The 23,800-nt window shown below is 44.0% G+C and overlaps 1 long non-coding RNA gene and 1 pseudogene across 1 annotated transcript in view; one reads left to right on the plus strand and one right to left on the minus strand.

Moving 5' to 3' along the window:
- Gm38535 overlaps positions 1–18,523 on the minus strand; it is a 39,638-nt gene extending 21,115 nt beyond the window's left edge. Inside the window, exons 1-2 of the long non-coding RNA XR_875583.2 lie at positions 18,438–18,523; positions 17,540–17,690 (exon numbers count right to left, since the gene is read on the minus strand). This is a non-coding gene — a long non-coding RNA (predicted gene, 38535). The remainder of the gene's footprint in view (positions 1–17,539; positions 17,691–18,437) is intronic.
- Positions 10,234–11,454, plus strand: Gm4335 (predicted gene 4335; annotated as a pseudogene).
- Positions 18,524–23,800: the final 5,277 nt, after the last annotated feature.

Consider the following 23,800-nt stretch of genomic DNA (forward strand, 5'->3'; position numbering starts at 1 on the left):
TTGCATATACTAGCAAGATTTTGCTGAAAGGGCCCAGATATAGCTGTCTCTTGTGAGACTATGCCGGAGCCTAGCAAACACAGAAGTGGATGCTCACAGTCAGCTATTGGATGGATCACAGGGCCCCCAATGGAGGAGCTAGAGAAAGTACCCAAGGAGCTAAAGGGATCTGCAACCCTATAGGTGGAACAACAATATGAACTAACTAGTACCCCAGAACTCGTGTCTCTAGCTGCATATGTATCAAAAGATGGCCTAGTCGGCCATCACTGGAAAGAGAGGCCCATTGGACTTGCAAACTTTATATGCCCCAGTACAGGGGAACCCCAGGGCCAAAAAGTGGGAGTGGGTGGGAGGGTATGGGGGACTTTTGAGATAGCATTGGAAATGTAAATGAGGAAAATACCTAATAAAAAGTATTTTAAAAAAGAGAGAGGTTGAAGGGAGAATTTTGGTGATGCTACAGAAAATAATGTCACCGCCACCCTCCTCCCATTACAAAGAGTGTCATTCAAGTCAGGCCGGGAAGTACCTTTCTAGCACCGTAATTACTGCCAAGGACACCAAGCTGGTAAGAGGTATCATGGTAGCACGGTAAGAGCCTGGGCTGTCTGCAGCAGAGTTCCCAGTTCTGCTGGCTTTCTGCCCATGATGCCAGGCTAGTTAGTTACTCACTCTCTTCACGCTTCCATTGATCTCTCTGTGGACAGCACCGGCGAGATTGTGGTCCACATTATAAAGGGACCAACATCGGCAAGCCACCCCAAGACCAAGTTCTCAGCACCAAGGAGATTTCCTTTCCCCAGAGGGACAAAAGGCAGGGAATAAAAGACAAAGACGGGAGATAGAGGATGGCCAAGTGGGGAGGAGGAGGAGGAGTTTTTATCCTGGGAAGGGGTTTTCCATCTCTGGATAGAGAGAAAACAGACAGATGAGGCCTATAGGCAAATGGCAGTTTATAAAGTTAAAAGGGGAAATCCCGTGTTAGGATGAGGTATTTAATTTTAATTAGGTTAATTAGGGCAGCCACAAATCGGGGTGGGATGTGGGGTTGATTGCCAGACTACAATACTTTTCTAGCTAGACCTTGGTAGTCAGCCTCAGGAGGAAAAAGTGGCCAAAGAAGGGAATAGACCTTGGTGGCCTGCTTTAGGAATGCAATCTAATGATTTTTAGCAAGACAGAAGGAATCAGGGAGAAGAGCAAGCCTGCCAGAGCCACATCTGCCATGCCCGGGCAGGCTAGAGTCCCTTCAGGTTAAGTGAATTAAAGATGCCGCCTTTCCCACAGGCCATACATTCCAAGCCACAAATAGTGGGTGACCCCACCTTCTATATTCTTATTTCCTCTTTATACATCTCTGCAATGCTGAATTTATAAATCGGACACAGCGGGAGCTTAAGTTCCTCATAAAATACAGTAACTATAACTTATGATGTGATAAAAGTTATTTAACACAATTTTTTTCCTTAAATGTTCCGTGAGATATTTCCAGTCCTAATTAGTGATGAGTACCTGAAACCTTGAGAAGCAGAAAGACTTAAGAATGAATCATCAGCTTCTCATGGCACAGAACCGCCCTTGAAAAAGGTCCCGACACCTGGTGAGCAATCACTAAGGGCGACTTTCACTTTTTCCATTCAAGGGGGCATTGTCTGTCTCTCGATGCCCCAGCATCCAGAATGGTGATGGAGATGGAAGCATAGTGGATTTTTGTTTGTTTGTTTGTTTGTTTGTTTGTTTGTTTTATCTCATGGGAGAGATCAGGACTACAGAAAGTGAATCAAAGAGGGAAAGGGTTTGTGCTTGAGAGAGGCCTGTCGGGCAGTATCCTGCCAGGAGACATGTGGCATAGCAAGAGGGCCATGGCGGGAGCATCCTGGGAGTTACTGCAAAGGCATGAAGCTGATGGGCACAGCCAACCAACCTCCAGAGAGCAGCCATAGCAGAGAGCTGTCCCCAGCTGTGACCTAATGAGGCCTCAACTGCTTGAGAGAGGGAGGAGCCCCAGCCCTGCAGGACAACAGCCATTGCAGAGAAGAGACACCCCGCCTGCCTCTCTGCCCTCTCTCTCCTCTCCTCTCCTCTCCTCTCCTCTCCTCTCCTCTCCTCTCCTCTCCTCTCCTCTCCTCTCCTTCCTTTCCTCTCCCCTCCTCTCTTTCTCCCCATCTTCTCTCTCTTCCTCTCCCCTTCCCCTGTTCTGAGTAACTGAACCCAATATGGAGTAACTAATGTGATTCTTATTACTGCAACAAATGATAAACCTTGATGGACAGACAGAAGAGCCATCATTTTCAGGTGGTAATAGAAGAAAATGTTGTTACAGATATCAGGGCATTACAGTCTGTGATTCCTATTGCTGGCTGTTTGTGAAGGCCTTTTGCCCACACTGTGGCTCAATGAAGATAGATATGAAATCTTTCCCCATCCAAATCCATAGAGCCCACAGGCCTATTCCCTGTAAGCTTGTTTTCATCTGTCCAACAGCACAGGTTTCTGAACCCTAGTTAAACATAGGTTGAATAAGAGGTCCTGGGGACCAACTCATTAGTATAGAATCAGACTTGCATAATGTGAATTCACTCATAAGCTTGTATTGGGAAGTGCTTTCTGTAAGACCCTGTTCTCCTTGATGGGGATAGATCAGTTAAGCCGTTTTTTTTTCTTGCTTCCATGAAGCTGAGGTGTTGGGGGAGAGGTCAGGTACCAAAATGAATTAATGAAATGCTAGCAGCTAAAGCATGCCTATTATCTGAACATTGGAAGGTAAAGGTGGCAGGGTGACAAGTTCAAGGCCATCCTGAGCAACATATGACAACCTCACATCAAAAACCAAACTAAAGGCTGAGGATCCATCTCAGTGGCTGAGTGGATCCTCAGCCACGCCCATCATCACAGAGCCACACCCATTGTAATAGAGCCATGCCCATCATCACAGAGCCACACCCATTGTAATAAAGCCACGCCCATCATCACAAAGCCACAGCATTGTTATTCAACCACACCCATCCTCACAGAGCCACACCCATTGTAATAGAGCCATGCCCATCCTCACAGAGCCACACCCATTGTAATAGAGCCACGCCCATCATCACAAAGCCACAGCATTGTTATTCAACCACACCCATCCTCACAGAGCCACGCCCATCCTCACAGAGCCACACCTATTATAATAGAGCCACACCCATCACCACAGAGACACACCCATTGTAATAAAGCCACGCCCATCACAGAGCCATATCCATTGTTATTCAGCCATGTCCAGCCTCACAGAGCCACACCCATTGTAATAGAGCCACACCTATTATCACAGAACCATGCCCATTGCTATAGAGCCACGCCTCTCGTCTCCTCACCCTGTCACACTTGGTTTCAGTGTGTGGAGGACAGGCTATGATGAGAGCAGCTAAAGTCAGGGAGAAGATTCCAGAGACTAGGTTGGTAAAACAATAACATAAAAAAAGGAGCCACTGCCTTGTCTTCGATCCAAGATCTGTTTACATGATGAGACTGTAAATCAGCTTTTATTTGAAAAAGTATTTTCCCTACAAACTTAAAAAAGAAAAAAAACTTAAAAACCATTAAGTAGCAATTACATTTTTTTATTTTAAATAATTGTCATTATCCAAAAGGAAAAATTTTAACACACCACTGCCTTCAACATTCAGTTCCCAAAGCTAGCCGACTTTTATGGTGAGGATAATGAATTTCTAAACAAATCTAATGAAATGTGCATCTCCTTGGGATTTTGAGAGTCCCAGGGGACCAAAGGACATACCAGCCAGAAGCAAAGGTTCTCCAGGAAGACAGACAGACATCTCCCTGCCCTTACCCTTCCTTCCTTTCCGTCCCAGCCTCACAGCGTCCCAGCGTCCACCTGCCTCACAGAGGTTTTCCCCAGTGACTTCAGTGAGGGGTGAATCAGCTCATTATCCACATTAAAACAGTGCACCCGTTGACACAGACGTTCACCTAGGGGAATTTCCTAAGTGGCCATAGATCCTCAATACTGGGTCCCATTCAGCTGGATGTCAGCCACAGCATAGCCACATAACTGATTATATTGCTCACCCCATAAATATTCTACCACCACTGAAGAGATTTACGATATTGTATCTTCAGTTCAATTTTCAGAACGATTTACAGCTCACATACATCCAAAAACTTATTACCAACTGCATTATTTGAAAACAAAGTGATAACTTGCTATCCTCTGAGAGGACCAAAGAGCCGTCAGCCGGGGCTTCTATTCATCTCCGCGCTATCTCTGCCACTCCTATTACTGTAATATATATAACAAACATCTTAAGTGGAATTACAAAGCACACACACTACAAGAGTGTAGTAGTCTATTAAGGGAGACGCCTTTGGAGAACCACATATTTGTCTTCAACGGGGGACCTGGGACAAGACTTTTCAAGAAATGGAAAAGCGTAAAGTGGAGATTGTGCTGAGAACTGATGAGCCCCTAAGATCCCATTCCTGCTGATAACAACCAGCCTTTGCAAAGGTAACACTTGGCTCGGAGCCTGTGTTGAGTCATTCTGAATGCACAATACTCATCAGACTTGATGGCTGAGAACCTGTCCGAGTCAACAAACATGACCTTGCCAGGACATTCGTAAGCTCCAGCAGACCATTAGAGCCCCCAAGAGAATTTGCAAAAGAAAATATCAATTTCCAACCCCATGCTTAGCAACTTTAATTCCTCTGGTCTTGGAGGGGGCTGGATAATAGTGGGGTTTTTTAGACATAACCCCCCTCCCTCCAGTACACACTATCAGATGATTTGAATGTACAATAAGTCAGGAAATTCTAGAGTCACACTGCGGGGTTGCACTTCCCTTCCTATGAGCTATATTTTGTCCTTTCCTATGAGCTATATTTTGCCTGCCCTCTCTTGGACAGTTGGGCAAACGTATGCAGAATTTCGATTATGACAGTCCGCTGGTGCCTTGCAAGAATTTGAGCTAGACTGATGGTATGTAGTCACCACATTATGGTCTCAGTGAACAAACAGTGAAGGGCAGCATTTACATGTTTTATTTATTTATTTATAATTCTTTCAGTAAATAAGGTTCTTGTCCCATATTCTTTCTAAACTCTGAAATCCAGTTCTCAGCAATGAAAAGGTCATTTGCCGCTTGCTTTTTCAGCCACAGTGGTGCTTTTCATCCTGTGCTGGTTTCTTTCACAAAACCGGAGAGCACTGTGAAGTTAGAATTGGGAAGAGTGCCAGCATCCTGCACTGGCCTGTGCCTTTTTATCCTCAGAGTGTTTCTTATACCCTGTGTCTGTAGTATGGAGGGGAAGAAATACTTCTTATCTCTGCTAGCCACTCTTCATTACTGAGCACATATTTTTCCCCGTGGCCAACTCCTTATAATCACGGGCACATTCTTTCAAAATGGAATAAGTATATTCCCATCGTAAAAGTGGACTCACCTCTTTATTTTTGGCCCCGGCAGTTTCAAGCCCCTTTGCTACCCAGCAGGTGTGGACAGAAATCTCGTCTGCCCATAAAATGGACTCGCTGTCACACACACACAACAGTTACTCTGATCTTCTTCCTTTGAGAGCAGATGGTGACGGCATCAGTCCCACTAGGGAAGCAGCCTTGGTGGTCTATGCTGGGAAAGAGCGTGTCTGAAAGAGCCGGCCTGTGGCTGGGTGCAGCAATGCTACAATGAGTGGCTCTAAGCGTGGGCTCAGTTAAACTGGAGAAGGGGGGCTTTGAAAACTTAGCCAGCCATGGGGTCCTCTTAATTAACCAATCCACTTCATTGAGAATCATCTCCAACTCTTCCTTCACACCCCGAGTTCCTCTACTCCTCCTGCACTGCTACCGAGTGATGCCTTTTATACCAGGCCTGTTTCGTTGTCACCATTTAAAACTTTTGGAGTTTCACTCCGATTTGGTCCCCTTGAAGGCTGCTTTCAGACTGCTCTTTAAAATGAATAATTTTCACCCCCTCAGCCAATCCTGTCGGCTCCCTCCACATTTCTTTTGAGGTTCGAGTTCCCCCAGGATAGCCTCAATGCCCGTGTCTTTGAAAAATATCTGCAATAAAAATTCAAATACATTCAAAAATGAACATAAATAAAACATAATTTCCTCCAAATGATTTATAAGATACTAAAGCATTCCCTTCTCTGTCTTTGCGCCTGTCAGGAGTTCAACACCGTGTCTCCTTGGGGGAGTTCAACACCGTGTCTCCTTGGGGTTCGGCTTTCCTCCAATTCCCCTCCAATCTTCTCCCAGGCCTCAGCCTCCACCTCCTTGACAGTACTGAACACACAGAGCCCTGCCATGGCTCTGATGGTGTGTCTCACTTGTTCATAAACTGCATCTATCAGGAAATGGTACGGCTCTCGATTTTCCCCTCAGAAGATGCTCATGTTAAAAATAAATAGATAAAAAAATAGATAAATAAATAAATAAATAAATAAGCAAGATGTGAAGACTCTGTCAGAACAGCAATAAGTAGGGAACAGGGCATGGCATACATTATCTCAGGGAGATTTCAGTTTAGCCCCAATCTTGGAAGAAGTCACTGAAGAACGGGGTTTCCTTCTCTGCCCACCTCAGCTGTCATCCTCTTCCTGACAAATCGAGTTTCCTGCCTTGGTTAGCCATGGAGATGTCTATAATGAGCTCAAGGTAGGACCATCCTATTCACAGGCTCTAGAAAGTTGTGTGAAACACAAGTCACTAAAGCCACGCCACAGTTCCTGATTTGGGAGGTCTAGGTTGGAGCCTGTGAATCTGCATTTCTAGTGAGTCTCCTGAGAACACTGATATCACTGTACTAGAGTCAGTTCGCCTCAGTTATCAGGGAGCAAGGCTCCCTTGGGTTTTAGAAGAAACAGAGTTGTGTTCAAAGACCGTTTAAAATATGCCAGACCTAAGCACATGGCATTTCAAAGGAAGACTCCAAGATCATGTGTGTCTTAGTTGCGTTTCTATTGCTGTGATAAGACACCACGACCAAGGCAACTTCTACAAGAAAGTGCTGCTTAGTTTGGGCTTACAGTTTCAGAGGGTTACAGTGTCTGAAGCCGGAGCAGAGTCATGGGAGTATGAACAACTGAGTACTGGCATCTTGATCCATAACCACGAGGCAAAGAGAGCAAACCAGGAATGGGGTGGGCTTTTAAAGCCTCAAAGCCCACCCCCAGTGACATACCTCCTCTAACAAGATCACACCTCCTTAGTGTGTGGGGACCAAAAATTCAAATATTTGAGCCTATAAAGGTCATTCTACTTGCTGGCCCCCATAGGCTCATAGCCACATCATAATTAAAAAATGCATTTAGTCAACTTCAAAAGTCCCCATAGTCTCTCATAGTCTCTGTACAGTTGAAAAATTCAAAGTCTAAAGTCTCATTCGAGACTCAAGGAATTCTCTCACATATAACTCCCTGTAAAATCAAAAACAAAAAACAAAACAAAACAAAGCAAAAAAAAATTCATGTACTCCTCACACACAGTGTCACCCAATATATGTTACCATCCCAAGCTAAGAAGATGAATTTTGAATCTTTACTGTCAGGTCATGGCGGTGTTTCCTTTAGAGACCAGTAGATTGCTCTTCTAGAATCCCACTTGTTCCCTACAACTGCCTGTAAACTCCAGCTCTCCTGGAGTCTGAAGAAGGGTTGGCTACAGAAATGCAACAGACTTTATAAATTGGCTGTAAAATTAAGATATAACCCAGCAGCTGTTCAACACACTGTTATTTGGAGGCTGGAACAGGGGTAGCTCTTGTGGGGCAGACCCAAGTGAGAAGTTTCTGATTATGATCAGGAGTGTCTCAGTCACTATTCTACTGCTGTGAAGAGACACCATGACTGAGGCAACTCTTATGAAAGAAAGCATTTAATTGGGGGTTGCTCATACTTTCAGAGTTTTATCAGTGTAGGCTTAGATTTTTCAAAACCTACTCTAACATGGGTTCTTAAACATTTAAACCTTCCTTCTAGCCACCACCCACCAGAGGTAGTGGAAAAGAAAGTTTAATAGGAAACCTGGTTTGTGGAGCTGTTTAGAAACAGTTCTTTGGGGTTATTCCAATCTTTAATGACATCAATCCAGTCCTCTAGTAAAACAACACAAATTAGCAGCTGCAGTCCAGTCTAGTTGGCCATCACCACTCAATAAGTAATGGCAGTTCCATCCAGAAGAAACCTGGAGGCTCCGCCAATTGGCCCCAGTCCTCTTGGTAGCATCAAGAAGCTGCCAAAATATCGTGAGAAGCTCTTTAGCGAGTTAGTCTCTACAAAGTCACAACAAGTGAAGATTTGCAACCTGGGGCAAGGCCAACCGACTCCAGAGCATCTTCAGTGAAGGCTAATGAGGCGGAGCAAGGTGAACCAATGCCAGCGTCTCCTCCCGCTGTCTGTAGGGTCGTATTTGTATTCTTTCTAAACATCATGCATCCTCTCCTCCTGTGTGTGCTTCAGCCAAACATACTTCCACCTGTCTGCTTTAGCAAAGCATCCTTTCACCTGTGTCTGCTTCAAGAAAATATTAGATGACATAACTGAGTTTCCAGAGAAGCCAGAAGTTTCCACTTCGGTTGAGTATTATCTTGGGAATTGTGGAGGCAGCCAGGCACACGCTTGAGCAGGAGCTGAGAGCTACATCCTAATCCATAGGCCTAGAGAGGTTCTGGGCTTAGCATGAGCTGTTGAACCCTCAAAGCCTGCTCTCAGTGACACGCTTTCTCCAACAAAGTCACACCTCCCAATCCTTTGAAATAGTGCCACTTTCTGGTGCCTATGTAGTCAAATAGATGAGCCCACGAGGGCCATTCTTATTCAAACCACTACAGAGGACTGAATGTACCAGCCATGTGCATGGTCTGCTGAGGCAGATGAGGCTGTGGAGATCAACTTGGTATGCAGCCACTGACCCAAAAGCAAACAAGACGCATGTCACATCACAGTGATAAGATGGCTACCGTACAGACATAAATTATGCAATCTCAAACCAAAGTGAATAAAAACAGGACTTTTAGAAAACCATTCCCTTGTTGCTCAAACTACCCTACCTGTCAACAAAACGAGTCATGGAAATAGGAAACCTAGTCAACTCACATCCAGGAAAATGCAGCCCAAACCATCTCTCTGTCCTTTTAACTTCCCTTCCTAGCCTTCCATTTTAGTCAGGGAGGCTCAAGTATCAAGCAACTTTATGAGCATATTCCCCTGCCTCAGGTTGCCTTGACCACATTTTATGTCCACTACTAATGCGACAGGTCAGATTTCTTAACTTTCATGAGCCAAGTACACACTAGCAGCCTCTGAGTAGTGTATGTTCCACCTGTTTCTGTGTATTAGGGCTGCGCAACCACCTGGATTCTTCCTTGGATTGCGAGGCTTTGCTATATCTCCTTGCCACTGTGCACCACTATGTTCCCCTAAGATCACAGGTAACTTCCCCGATTCCTCTCAACTCCTTCAGGAATTAGGAACTCAGTATCAGAGAGCTGTCACTCTTCTCTGTTTGCACAAACTGTCACACACACACACACATATACACTCACACCTTGCAGAAAGATGCACTACACACTTAAAGATAGGCACTGCTTTAGAGTAAAATATTGGATAAAAATACTCAAATCAGGGAGTTGGAGAGATGGCTCCATGGTTAAGAGCACTGGCTGCTCTTCCAGGGGTCCTGAGTTCAATTCCCAGTGACCACATGGTGGCTCACAACCATCTGTAATGGGGTCCAATCCCTCTTCTGGTGTGTCTGAAGACAACTATAGTGTACTCATATAAAATAAATAAATATTTTTTTAAAAAAAGAAAGAAGTAAAGAGAGAAATAATCTACTCAAACTAAATAAAAATGAAAACGTGACAACCGAAACCTCTAGGGCACATTGAAAGCAGTCCTACAAAGACACTGAAGAAATCAGAAAGAGCACAAATAAATGAGCTTACTGATGCAATTCAAAAATTTGGGAAAACAAAAAGAAAATAAATCCAAATCCAGTGGATGGCAGAAAACAATAAAAATCATATCAGAAATCAGTGAAATAAAAGCAAATAAAAATACAAAAGAAAAATCAACACATCTAAGACCTGGTTCTTTAAGAAGAGGAAGACCCTTGACACAACTAAACAAAAGGATAAAACAAAAAGGCTCAACAGATTAAAAAATGGACAAGAGGCTCTCTGCTCCTCCCTGTTCCAGAGACAGCCGCATCTTCTTGTGCAGTGCCAGCCTCGTCCAGTAGACAAAATGGTGAAGGTCGGTGTGAACGGATTTGGCCGTATTGGGCGCCTGGTCACCAGGGCTGCCATCTGCAGTGGCAAAGTGGAGATTGTTGCCATCAACGACCCCTTCATTGACCTCAACTACATGGTCTACATATTCCAGTATGACTCCACCCACGGCAAATTCAACGGCACAGTCAAGGCCAAGAATGGGAAGCTTGTCATCAACGGGAAGCCCATCACCATCTTCCAGGAGCGAGACCCCGCGCTAACATCAAATGGGGTGATGCTGGTGCTGAGTATGTCGTGGAGTCTACTGGTGTCTTCACCACCATGGAGAAGGCCGGGGCCCACTTGAAGGGTGGAGCCAAAAGGGTCATCATCTCCGCCCCTTCTGCTGATGCCCCCATGTTTGTGATGGGTGTGAACCACGAGAAATATGACAACTCACTCAAGATTGTCAGCAATGCATCCTGCACCACCAACTGCTTAGCCCCCGTGGCCAAGGTCATCCATGACAACTTTGGCATTGTGGAAGGGCTCATGACCACGGTCCATGCCATCACTGCCACCCAGAAGACTGTGGATGGCCCCTCTGGAAAGCTGTGGCGTGATGGCCGTGGGGCTGCCCAGAACATCATCCCTGAATCCACTGGTGCTGCCAAGGCTGTGGGCAAGATCATCCCAGAGCTGAACGGGAAGCTCACTGGCATGGCCTTCCGTGTTCCTACCCCCAATGTGTCCATCGTGGATCTGACGTGCCACCTGGAGAAACCTGCCAAGTATGATGACATCAAGAAGGTGGTGAAGCAGGCATCTGAGGGCCCACTGAAGGGCATCTTGGGCTACACTGAGGACCAGGTTGTCTCCTGCGACTTCAACAGCAACTCCCACTCTTCCACCTTCGATGCCGGGGCTGGCATTGCTCTCAAAGACAACTTTGTCAAGCTCATTTCCTGGTATGACAATGAATACGGCTACAGCAACAGGGTGGTGGACCTCATGGCCTACATGGCCTCCAAGGAGTAAAAAACCCTGGACCACCCACCCCAGCAAGGACACTGAGCAAGAGAGAGGCCCTCGGTTGCTGAGGAGTCCCTATCCCAACTCGGCCCCCAACACTGAGCATCTCCCTCACAATTTCCATCCCAGACCCCCATAATAACAGGAGGGGCCTAGGGAGCCCTCCCTACTCTCTTGAATACCATCAATAAAGTTCGCTGCACCCCAAAAAAAAAAAAGAAATGGACAAGAAATATTACAACAGATGCCCAAGAAACTTAGGACATTTCAAGGAAATGTGTTTAAAACCTCTACTCCTTTAAACTAGAAAACCTAAAAGAAACTGATAAATTTCTAGATTCAGCCAAACGGCTAAAATCAAACCAAGAAATCAAGTCAACAACTTATACAGATACATAACAAATGGGGAGGCTCAATAGTAACAAAAAGACTTTGAACAACAACAAAATCCAGGGCCAGATGGATTCACAGAAGAAGTCTGCAAGACTTTTTTAAAAGAGCTTAATCCTTTTGAAAATGAAAACAATATGGTATTGACACAAAAATGAGCATGTAGACCAATGGGACAAAAATCAAACACCCAAACATAAGTACACATAAGTTCAGCCACTGAGCATTTGACAGTGATGTCAAAACACAGACTGGATAGATGAACACATCTTCAATGTGTTGTGCTTGGAAAACCGAATGTCCATATACAGAAAGAATAAAGTTAGATCCATATCTATTACCTTGCAAAACAAAACAAAACAAAACAAAAACCAAATGGACCAAATACCCAAGCCTGGAATATTACACACTGAAACAGCTAGAAGAAGGTAGGTAGTACCTTCCATGTTACAGTTGTAAGGAAGAATTTCCTTTCCATTTTCCTAAGGATTAAAGCCAACAGTTGAGAACCAGGATTTCTTAAAACAAAAAGGTTTCTTCTACACAGCTAAGAATCAATCAACTGAAGAGAAAGACCAAAGAGGAGAGAATCTTTGACAGCTACACATCTGACAGAGGATTTATATCCAGAATATACAAAGAACTCAAAAAACAAAGAGTTAGGAAGAAAAAACAACAACAACAAAGACCTATTCAACAAATAGGCCCAGGATCTAAAGAGTAGGGTCTCAAAAGAAGGAGAGAAATGGCAAAAAAAAAAAGAAAGAAAAAGAAAAAAAAAAAAGTCTCAAAAAATGTTCACTTTCCCTTGCAATTGGGGAAATTCAAATGAAAACCACTTTGAAACTTCATCTTGCTCCAGTCAGAATGGCAACAAATGTTGGGGGTGTGGACAACAGAACCCTTATTTGCTTTAGGTACAATTGCAAACTGCTGCAACCACTACGAAATAAATGTGGAGAATTCTCAAAAAGATACAAACAAATCTATACATGACCCAGCTAAACTACTCCTTGGCCTGTGTCCCAAGGACATGACAGTCTACTCCACGAAAACGTTCTCAGCCATTTTCATTACTGCTCTATCCACCACAGCTAGGAAATGCAAACAACCTAAATGTTACACTGCAACCAATGAGTAAGTAATCGAAAATGTGATGCAGATGCACTGTGGAATCTGCTATGAATGCCCCTGTAAACACGCTCCCACACACATGCCTATAGAATAAAATGATGAAGAAATAACTGTACAGAAAACATATAGAAGTGAAGAGGGGCTGGTCAGAGCAGGAGGAAGATAAACGGGAAGGAGAAACCACTGAGGGTAAGGGAGACTTGAATAAGACCGAAAACTGCCCATGTGCATGGACGTGTCACAATGATCCCATTATTATTCATAAATAATGTATGCTAGCGTTTTTAACGATAATAAATTGTGCCTTATTATCCCCAAGAGAAGAATCTATTATGAAGCTATGATCTAAGCACTGAAGGTACAATAAGAAACAAAACCAAAACTCTCTACTCTGAAAACTACATACTAGAGGAAGAAACAACAGTATGACATAAGAACAGTCGCTGAATATAAATGGCTGAAGATTATATATGTGTTGCTTAAACTTGTGTTAGAAGAGGCAACAAGTCCCACAAAAAGAAATGTCAGTGTTAGGGAACAAATGCAAACCAGGAGACTGGACTCTACAAGGGTGGAAACCTAGCCCTGGTGTTTTTAAGTCTCCCAAATATTTTCACGTGCAGTCAGGCAGAATGAGAACGACAGTCTTTGTACATGGAAATCACCCATTCTCAACTCCATGGGGTCGTTTGGCTTCTCTCTTCAATTATTCAGTGTTTAGTTGTAGTACTTAAGGAGTCCCCACCTTTTCTCACCTTTTCTTATATAGCTCTAAATTCTGGGGCATCTACAGTCAAGAAAAGATGCACAGTCATTGGCCCCTTGCTGTCCAATACAGAGGATCTGTCTCCTTTTTCATCTCATTTCAAGTTGTCAGAATTATCACAACTTTCCAGCGAGGATGCTGAACCCTGGATAAAGTAAGTCCCTTGGCTGAAGACACAGGGCTACTGAATAACTGAGCTACAAGTCACCTGCACTCTGGAGTACCCTGAAGAGGCCACTCATAGAGTTTCCCAGGGAAGCCTTTGTTTCTGCTTTTTTTTTCTTCCCCTTCTTCAATGCTTCATGATATAATTTAATGAATTATATTTGAATGGCTCCAAATTATGTAATTGATTACATTCAGCTCCATCGCAAATTGCTAATCTGATTCACACCTGCTGATGTGCCACCTGGAGAGAGTGAGGCGAGGTGGGTGGGTGGCTAGGCCTTCTTGGTCTCCCACATATGTGAGAATTAACTGCGTAAAATAAATGTTATTTTAAAGTATCAGATAGGTGATGACCTGTGATTAGGCAGGCAACCTAGCTATCATCAACTTACATGCGGGACACCTGGAAATTATAGTAGTCAAACCTGATAAATCCCAAAATTAATTTCCATTAAATCTCCCTAATAGGAGACACATATTTATAGAACACTCCTAATGTTTTGATCAGCATTTCACACTCGGCATAACTGAGTTATTTTAAGCGCACACTGTTATAGGCTGAATTGTGTCTCTTGAAAAAAAAAATGCATATATCAAAGCCGTGCTCCTCAGTAGCAAAGAATGTGACTGTCTTTGAAAATAGGATCTTTAAAGAGGTAATTAATATAAAATGAGACCATTAGGATAAGCTCTTGTCCTGTCTGATTGAGACCATTAAGAGAAGAGAAAACTCAGACATGTAAACACCAGACATTTGCATATGCAGTGTAAAGATCATGTGAGAACTCAGTCGTAGGCAGCCACCCACGCATCACAGAGAGGTCAGGGGAAAGTAGACAGGCCAACATCTCGATCTTGGACTTGAAGTTTCCAAAATGATAAGAAGCATGTTCAAACGACTCAGTCTGTGAAAGTTTGTTAAGGCGGCCACAGAATTAATTAACTTGTACACGTAAAAACTTATTGCTGTAAGTTGAACTGTCATCTGAGAGCCTTCCTCTAGCAGCTGACGGGACCAGATACAGAGACCCAGAGCCAACCATTAGGCAGAGCCTGAGTAACCCCACCAAAGAGAGAGAGGTAGGATTTTAGGAACCCGAGGGGTCAAGGACACCATGAGAAGAACATGACCTACAGAATGAACTAAGCAGGACTCAAGGGGCTCACAGGGACTGAAGTGAATCACAGAGCCAGTATGGATCTGAGCATATATGCTATGATTGTATAGCTTGGTATTCTTGTGGGACTCCTAGCAGTGGGAACGGCGGTCTCTGATTCTTTTGCTTGGTCTTGGAACCTACCTCCTACTGGATCGCTTTATCCAGTCCTGATATGAGGGTTTGTGCCTAGGCTTATTGTAACTTGTTATGCCACGTTTAGTTGATATCCGGGGGTGGGTAGTTAGGCTTTTCTGAAGGGAAACAGAGGAAGAGTGATATGTGGGAGGGGTAATTGGGAGGAGGGACTGGGAGGAGTGGAGAGAGGGGAATCTACAGTAGGGATGCAATCTGTAAGAGAAGAATAAATGTAACATCATTGTTCTATATCTAATATACAACTGTGTTGTTGGGGGACACCATAGAGCCAGCTTCAAGAATTTTGTATTTTAAGAGCTGGAAAGAGGGCTCAGAGGTTAAGAGCACTGGTTGCTCTTCCAGAGGTCCTGAGTTCAATTCCCAACAACCACATGGTGGATCATGACCATCTGTAATGAGATCTGATGCCCTCTTCTAGCCTGCAGACATACATGTAGGCAGAACACTGTATACATGATAAATAAATCTTCTTTAAAAAAAAAAGATTGTAATATTTTAGAAAGACAGTGGATGAGATAATTAGAGAACAACTGGAGGTCCAAGACCTCAAGCAGCCAGAAAGGTAGCAAGATACACAGAAACCTCGAAGGGACCAAAGCTAACATAGTCCAGCACACCTCACAAAAAGAAATGGGGTTTTAAAGAAAAGGGGAGTGACTAGCTTGTCAAAACTCAGTATGGAAGAGCACAAGATACTGAAATCGACAGGCAGCGGGTGTGTTGTGCAATCACCAGCTCTGACTTGGTGACCTCGGCTGGAAAGGCCTTGGGGCAGGCAGACTGAGCAACAGCTGCAGAAGTGAGTCGCTGGCACTGTACTCTCAGTGACTATAACGGGTGTAGGAGGAGCACACAGAAGCCTCCCAGATACTAAAGATTCAGGCCAGGAGACAGGAGAAACAGGGTGCCCTCAGCTAAGGACTTAAGACCAACCAGATGCCCCAGGAAGAACAATTTCTCCTTAGGAAATTGTTGTCTCTGAATTGATAATACCATAAGATACCATAATATATTATATGCATATATATAACATCTTATTGATATTTTATATATAATATCTTATGGATATATATATATGTATACATTTCTCATATACTCAAAAAATCAACAATCATGCCCTTTACAGATTAAAAAAAAAAAGCCAGGCATAAAGAAAAAGGTGAAGGCCACAGTTGTACAGTTGGTAACAGAAAGGAATCCATGAGTGGCGATCCCAGCCCAAAACCCCACAGTCTACACAGTGCCCACCCACATTCATCTCAAAGGCACATGCAGCTAGTGATCTGTGCATACTGTTTGCCACTGGAGAACAAACACGGGTCATGACCATGTTACTCAAAACTGAGTATTAGGCAATGGCTGAGCTGGGTCTCCAAAACAACAACAACAACAAAAAGCAGAAAGAGATGCAAACCCAGTAGCCCCAGAGCCCCACAGGATACACGCGTCCCAGAAAGGAAATATCTATCCTATGAAAATGTTGACTTGTTTTGAGGGAGGTAGGACCATCCCAAGGATTCTGAGGGCCCTCAGCAGACTCTAGGAATTCCCTACTTCTCTGTGTAACTTGCAACCCTCAGAGCAAGAGAACAAAGATCAAGAGGAGCAAATTCTTACATTATAAATTCTAGGATCTGGAGAGATGGCTCAGCAGTTACAAACACTTGCTGCTCTTGCAGAGGACCAGAGTTCTGTTCCCAGCACTCACGTCTAGCATACAACTCCCTGTAAGGCCAGCTTCAGGGGGTTGAGGCTCTCTTCTGGCCTTGGAGGGCAACTGCACACACATATTCACATACACACACACAGAGAGAGAGAGAGAGAGAGAGAGAGAGAGAGAGAGAGAGAGAGAAGTTATTTTTTTAATGTCCACTGGTTCTTAGGTTAGTCAACCAAAGCTGGGTATGGCTGGTGCTTAAGGTTTGTAACTGAAATAACTAGAAAAATCTTATACAAAGCAGAGGCAGCAAAAGGGTGGGGAGGGAGGGAGGGAAGGAGAGAGGGAGGAAGAAAAAAGGGAGGGAGGGGGAGGGGAAAGCTAAATAACTTGCTTATAGTTGAAGTTAGAGACAAAAAGAGATGCAAAGTCAGAGAGAGGTAGGGAAGGAGAGAGGAAGAGACAAAGAGAAAGACAGAGAGAGGGGGAAATACAGAGACAGAGACAGACAGAGACACAAAGAGACAGATAGAGACAGAGACAGACTGAGAGACAGAGAGACAAAGAACGCATGTCTGCTCCAAAGAACCTCACTTATTTCAAGTCCACATTTACTGTATATTAATGAGTATATTATATTAAAGATGAGACACACTCTCTGGCATTTCCTCTTCAAACACATGGGTGTACAAATAAAGGGGGAAAATGTCAGCATTACATGTCAAGCTCTAGGCAAAACTACTTCTAAGAGATAGTGGGAAATTCTAATTAGAATATATGTTGATTTTTACTAACCAAGAGGAGCAGAAAAGATACAAGTTATTTCAAAGATAGCTTTGAAAAGTTCTGGTTTCCTTACCTTTGCAACCCAAAGAGATTCCATTTCCTTCAGAGCCATCACCCTGGATATGAGCTTAATTATCCAGGATAGCCTGGTGATGGTGTGCTTCCAGTACAGTTGTCACTCTGGCATTCATGGACATTTATTAAGCATCTACTGTTGACGGAGTCTACAAGGGAATCAAGAATGACAGTTTGAAAAGAAATGGTGACACTGGGTCCTGAGGCCAGAGCGGGGACACTGTGACCACAGCACGTGACAGAAATGAAGGCAGGAAATAATGGTTTTATGTTATGGCTCCGAGTGTTCCAGCTCTTGTTCCCACGTGTTTGAACAGGGCACCGTGGCGGGAGGAGCAGGCGCAGAGGATCACTTAATCTCATCAGAGCAGACCAGAACCAGGGATGGAGACAGGAAGGAAGAAAGGGAGGGAGGGAGGGAGGGAGGAAGGAAGGAAGGAAGGAAGGAAGGAAGGAAGGAAGGAAGGAAGGAAGGAAGGAAGGAAGGGAGGGAGGAAGGAAGGAAGGGAAGGATAACACACTGAGAACCCTCCCCAGGGGCTCACTTCTTCTAGCCAAGCTCCACTTCCTAAAGGCTCTGTAGCCTTTTCAAAATAGCACCCGCCAGGTGAAGGTCAAGCCTTGAAAACAGCCTTTGCAGGACAAGTCAGATTCAGACCGTGACACAGGCCTTCTAGCTCAGACTGACCAATGGAATCAGAAAAATACTTGAACGTACGTTTCATCAATGGGAGAACCAGTAATATGAACTCTGCCCTCCTGGCAGCCTTTATCATTGAGAAAACAGATCCTTAGTCCACGCAATGACCCCAGGGGGGGGAAACGGAAGGGAAAAAGAAATCCTTGCACCCTCTATGACATTTTAATTTTAGAATCCTCTGATAACGGATACTTACGGTTCTGAAGCATCAGATGGCTCACATTAGTATCTACAAGTCTTTAAGTAAATTTCATCTGAAATTTAAAAATAAATAAATAAATCCCCCCTATCCTATTATTATGCTCCTTGTAAATACAAATATATTGGTAGCTGGAGAAATGTCTCAATGGTTAAGAGCACTGGCTGCTTTTGCAGAGAACTCAGGTCCAGTTCCTAGTGCCCACATGAGAGCCCTCATAACTACCTGTCACTCCAGCTTGAGGGGATTGCACACCCTCATCTAGCTTTTGTGGGCACCCATACACATGTGGTACACAGATATGCATGTAGGCAAGCTCTATTGAAGGGTATGATATAGTCAGTATTATCTTGAAATGATTGTCATTTTTATCAAATACATACGTGCATGTTCTATATTGATATAACAAGCACTTGGCCATTTGCTAAATTCAGCCTCCAGACAGCAGCTGGTGCACTTGGTGATCTGAAGATCCCTTTAATCTTGTCAACGCCGCAAGTCCCTTCCCTCCTGAAGACTGAGATCTCTTGCCAGAGTTTGTCTCAAAGGTTTTCCTTCTAGAGTCCTCTTATCCGGTTTCTAGAAATAGGAGCCCAACGCCCTGGCAGAAGCGGAGAGCTTAGAACTGCCAGCCGGAAGACAGGGCGCCCACAGAAAGTAGACTTGTTTACAACAGCCTTTTATTTAAGGCTATGAGTTACTGGCCATGCTTAGAGCTGGGGATTGAGCCGCCTTCTCTTACAACTCCGTGGCTGTATGTGAGGATAGGGTTTTCACTCCGAGGTTACCTTGCCAGGCAGAGAAACATATGGGTAGCCAGAAGACGAGACAAAGGAAAAGCAGTAGCAAGCAGCCACAAATGTCCAATTCCTGCTAAAGGAGGCAGGGCTTGTCCTTAGGAATATTCATCCTTCGAAGCTCTGGGCAGCAAAGAAACAGGTCAAAGCAGGTCAAAGCAGACCGCTTGGAAGGCGTAGTCCTCAAAAGTCAAACATGATTTCAGTTTGGGGTCATTCACCAGGCATGAAGGTTGCGGATAACAGCATTATTAATATTCCATAAATTCTTTATACAGTACTCAGTAGAAAATCATCATTTGTAATATTTATCCGGTGCTTAAATGAGAACACGCGATAATACGACAATTCAATTTTCAACTTTGACATTTCAGATATGACCAAGTCATGATAATCAATCCGTAATACATTTATCACCTACAGGAAGCCAATTAGGCACCAATAATCGGTGAAATTTCGAACCTTGTAACCTGGACTGTGTGCAGTTGTGACAGCGAGGTAGAGACATTTGCTATAATTATGCTGTTATTGCTTCTAACAAAATGTTTTATACCTGAAAGGGCAGGCGGTGGCTTTAAAGCCTCAGTTCCAGTCTGGCTCTTTATTACAAATTGCCTTTGCTATCGCAGGCTTTTCAGAAGGGCAACAGCAGGCACAGAAAGAGGGGAGGAGAAAGAGGCTGGCGGGAATCATGTTTGGACTGTGCAACCAATCCTGGCTCTGCATTTACTGAATAACCTTGAACGAATGATTTAAAGCTTCAGTCCTTCCCGCCACCCCACCCCATCTATAAGGGCAAAGTGATAACTACCCTGCAAGGTTGTATAAAGATATGCCACAATGAAGGGTGCCCAATAAATATGGACTATCATTAAACCCAAAAGACTTACCCAAAACAAAGCTGCGGGTCATGTATTTTTTTAAAATATATATACATATATATTGCTTTAAAATATTCTGTATAAATAAGCCAGTATGGCAAGGAGAGAAATATTGAAAACAAAGCACCAATTATAATCAAGTGTCTTATTAAATATGCTGATTGCTAGATTATGATCATATGTTCTTTTAATAATATCATAGTGGGCTACACCTTGGTTTTTACTTATCATATCCTGAAACCCTATGTTAATTACAGGGATAACACTGTGGCAACCCAGAATCCCACCAAAGACACTTACTGAAATGCCTTCATGGAGTCTGGCGTCCTTGAAAGAAGTCCAATGTCTTGCTACTTTCCAATGCCACCCGCATACATACTGTTCAATTGAGGCCCTCTAAACAGTGTGTGCTTGTGTGTGTTTGCACTCACATTTTTAACTCAATTTCCCACGATACCCCACAAGTAGTTTCACTCCCCTGTGAGTTGAGAACACTGCTTGACACAAGGCCACAAGACAGAGGTCATCAGCAGACACAGAACCACTCGAGAAAGCATTCCATGAAGGTCTTGGGTCTCAAACAGCTCCTCATGAGGATACAAGGTTGTAGCTAGGAAGCCTTAAATAAATGCTGAGGGCCAATAGTATACTACTAATGCATAAACATGTGTTTCTGTATGTATTACTGTAGAACAAAAGCCCCTCAAGATTGAGAGACGCAAAGCAAATGAACTCTCTCCTAATTCAGTGGGCCAGCACTAATCTCACAGGCCACCTATCTCCTGCAGAAAACTTCTGGGGTTATCTGGAGTTGGTTATCTGGAGTTGGGATGGGTTAAAATATACGAAGACTCTACCTCTGCATCACTGCCTGCTGTTGGCTTTTAGCAGAAAGGTTTATCTGAGCAAGGGGTTTTACTTCCCTGCAGAGTCTCTGTGTGAAAGGGGCTTCTCACAGTAGCTGGGCTACAAAAGGTAGGTCTCAGTAAGGAAGAATCAAAAAGGCTTTTTAGGACCTCCACTTTGAAAGCCTACAGTGTCATCCTATTAGTCAAACAACTCACAGGGCCATCCTTTTCCCCAAAGAGAAGCATGTAGACCCCATGGCTGCTCCACAAATGTGTCCCTATTATCCACCTGTTTTTCCCTGTGTGAAGGACAAAATACAAACACATTGAAAGGCTAAATGAACATTAAGCAAACTGCACCCACTATTTCCCAGCCATGTCATGAAAGCATATCAACTGTCTCACAAAATAATTAAGAGCTCCAGTTATGCTCTGTGATGAGTCTCAATTAAAGTCTCTATGCTGATTGTGTAAACAAGAGAAAAGTCACTAACACAGTCCTCTGCCCTGAGACCCGAAAGAAACAGAGTGTGCCAGGGAGGCTGAGCTCCCAGCTCCGTGGAGAGGGCTTGCCTAGAGTAGATTCTAGAATGGCGGAAGCTGTGAGCCAGCACTCAGCACCCAGAGGATGTCTGATCTTGTCATTGCTGTAGTGTCTGGAAGTATCTCTTCCGAACATTGCCCTTTCCCACGCCCTAACACAGTGGTTCGAAACCTTCCTAACACTCTGACCCTGTAAGATAGCTCCTCACACTGTGGTGACCCCCCCCCCCCAACCATAAATTTATTTTCATTGCTACTTCATAACTGTACTTTTATAACTGTTATGGATCGTAATGTAAATATCTGATATGCGACCCCTGTGAATTGATTGACCCCTGAGGGGGTCATGACCCACACAGGTTGACAACCACTGCCTTAAACCATTTCCCCTCTTTCAGTTGATATTGATTTAAAGGTGTGTGGTTACTTCAAACCCAGTACTGTTTTCTGGCTGGGACATATCCATACCAAGAAACTCATTGGAACAATATAGTTTGTCACTTGTTTATGGAAAAAAATTATAGCAAATAATTTTAAGGCTATGACACTGTCTTCCTTCACTTTTTATTACTTTAATAAAACACTGACCAAAACTAACTTGAAGAGGGAAAGAGTTTGTTTAGCTTACATTTCCTCTTCAAAATGCATAATTGAGGGAAGTCAGGAACCTAGAGGCAGTAAATGTAGCAGAGACCATGGAGGAATCTTGCTGTACATAAACCTGGTCTACAGAATAAGTTCTAGGACAGCCAGGGCTACACAAAGAAACCCTGTCTTCAAAAAAAAAAAAACAAACAAACAAACCCCAAAAAAATTCTCCTAGGACCACCTGCCTAGGGGTTGGTACCACCCACAGATGGCTTGGCCCTCTCACATCTACAATAGTCAAGAAACAGACAGGCCTATAGGCCACTCTGATGGAGACAATTCCTCAGCTGAGGTTCTCTCCTTCCGGATGCTTGACTGAATGTAAGCAGCACAAATATTGTTGGAAGACAGAAAGCTGGACTGAGTTTTCTGACCCAAGCATCTTTTTTATAGATTCAGAATCTTTACAGACACAGATGTCAGACACTGGTCTGGACATATTAATCATACCTAGTGATGTCACTGTGGCCTGCCTATCATATCCCTGTGGGCAAAACTACCCCAGAAGCAGAACCTAAGACTCCTGGAGCTCTGTGGTTGGAAGCGGTGTCCCGATGCATAGTAGTAGATTAGGGCCCAAGGAAAGCAGATACAAGAAGGGGCAGCGCTATACAGAAAGCCAAAAGAGCATGTGCAACCAGGTGACGAGAGCAACCAAGACAGATGGAACAAGTGGGGACAGAAAAACCAGAGGGCACACAATGTCAGGTCTCAGGAGCAATGGAAGTTCACAGAACACAGTTGGCCCTAGACCTGTTAACTCTTTCACACCAAAAAACAAACAAACAAAAAAAAAAAAACAAAAAAACAGAGCTATGTGGCTTCTGGAGCCTCCATTTAATCCACGTTTAGTACAGAGAATATAATGATAAACTGGGAGCCCAAAGAAAAGTTTACATGGAAATTTCACCAAATTCAAATATTTTATAAGAGAGAAAGAAATGAGGGCGTTCTCTGACCTAGGATTAGCCAAGTGGCTGTCATGTAGGGTGAAAGTAGCAATCCTGGGGGAGCGGAGTCCGTCCACTGCAAGTGGCTGTCCTGGAAGATGATCTAGCCCATTGGTACATATACATATGGTTTCTGCTCCACATTTCAGAGCCAACAACAGCTGCATCTTCTACTTTAGAAAACACTTGCATTCTCCTGGCTGGAGACAAGGCTCTAGTGTGTCATATGTGAATTGAAACCCTAACAAAGGTCTCCTGGTGTCCCAGTGTCTTTAAGATGCATCTGAGAGTGTCTGCCTGTCTCTGCATGACTGCAGAAGGCCTTGCTACACCTCGGACCCTGTGCACAGACGCTCTCCACGGCATCGTGTCTCTCCACCCTTGGATTAAACGTGGAGATTTGCTGAGCTGCCTGCACTCAACTCTCTTATCTTTGAGCTATGCGTTAACGCCGAACAATAAACGTGTACACGCTGTGCTACACACGCTGAGGCTGGGCTCGCTCAAAGACGCTGGCATCCGATCGTGGTATGCCTTATGCTTCTGAGACCAATATCTAGGTTCTAACTGTTCCCAGTGTTTCACAGTCCTGGAGCTACACTTCCTGTTCAGACCGTACCTCAAAATGAGAATCTGATGGCAAGGACCACCCTTTGGAGTTTCCCAGGGAGCTGGCAATAAGGGAAGGGGCCT

The sequence above is a fragment of the Mus musculus genome, chromosome 15 (genome assembly GCF_000001635.26).
Source record: "Mus musculus strain C57BL/6J chromosome 15, GRCm38.p6 C57BL/6J".
Classification (NCBI taxonomy): Eukaryota; Metazoa; Chordata; class Mammalia; order Rodentia; family Muridae; genus Mus; species Mus musculus.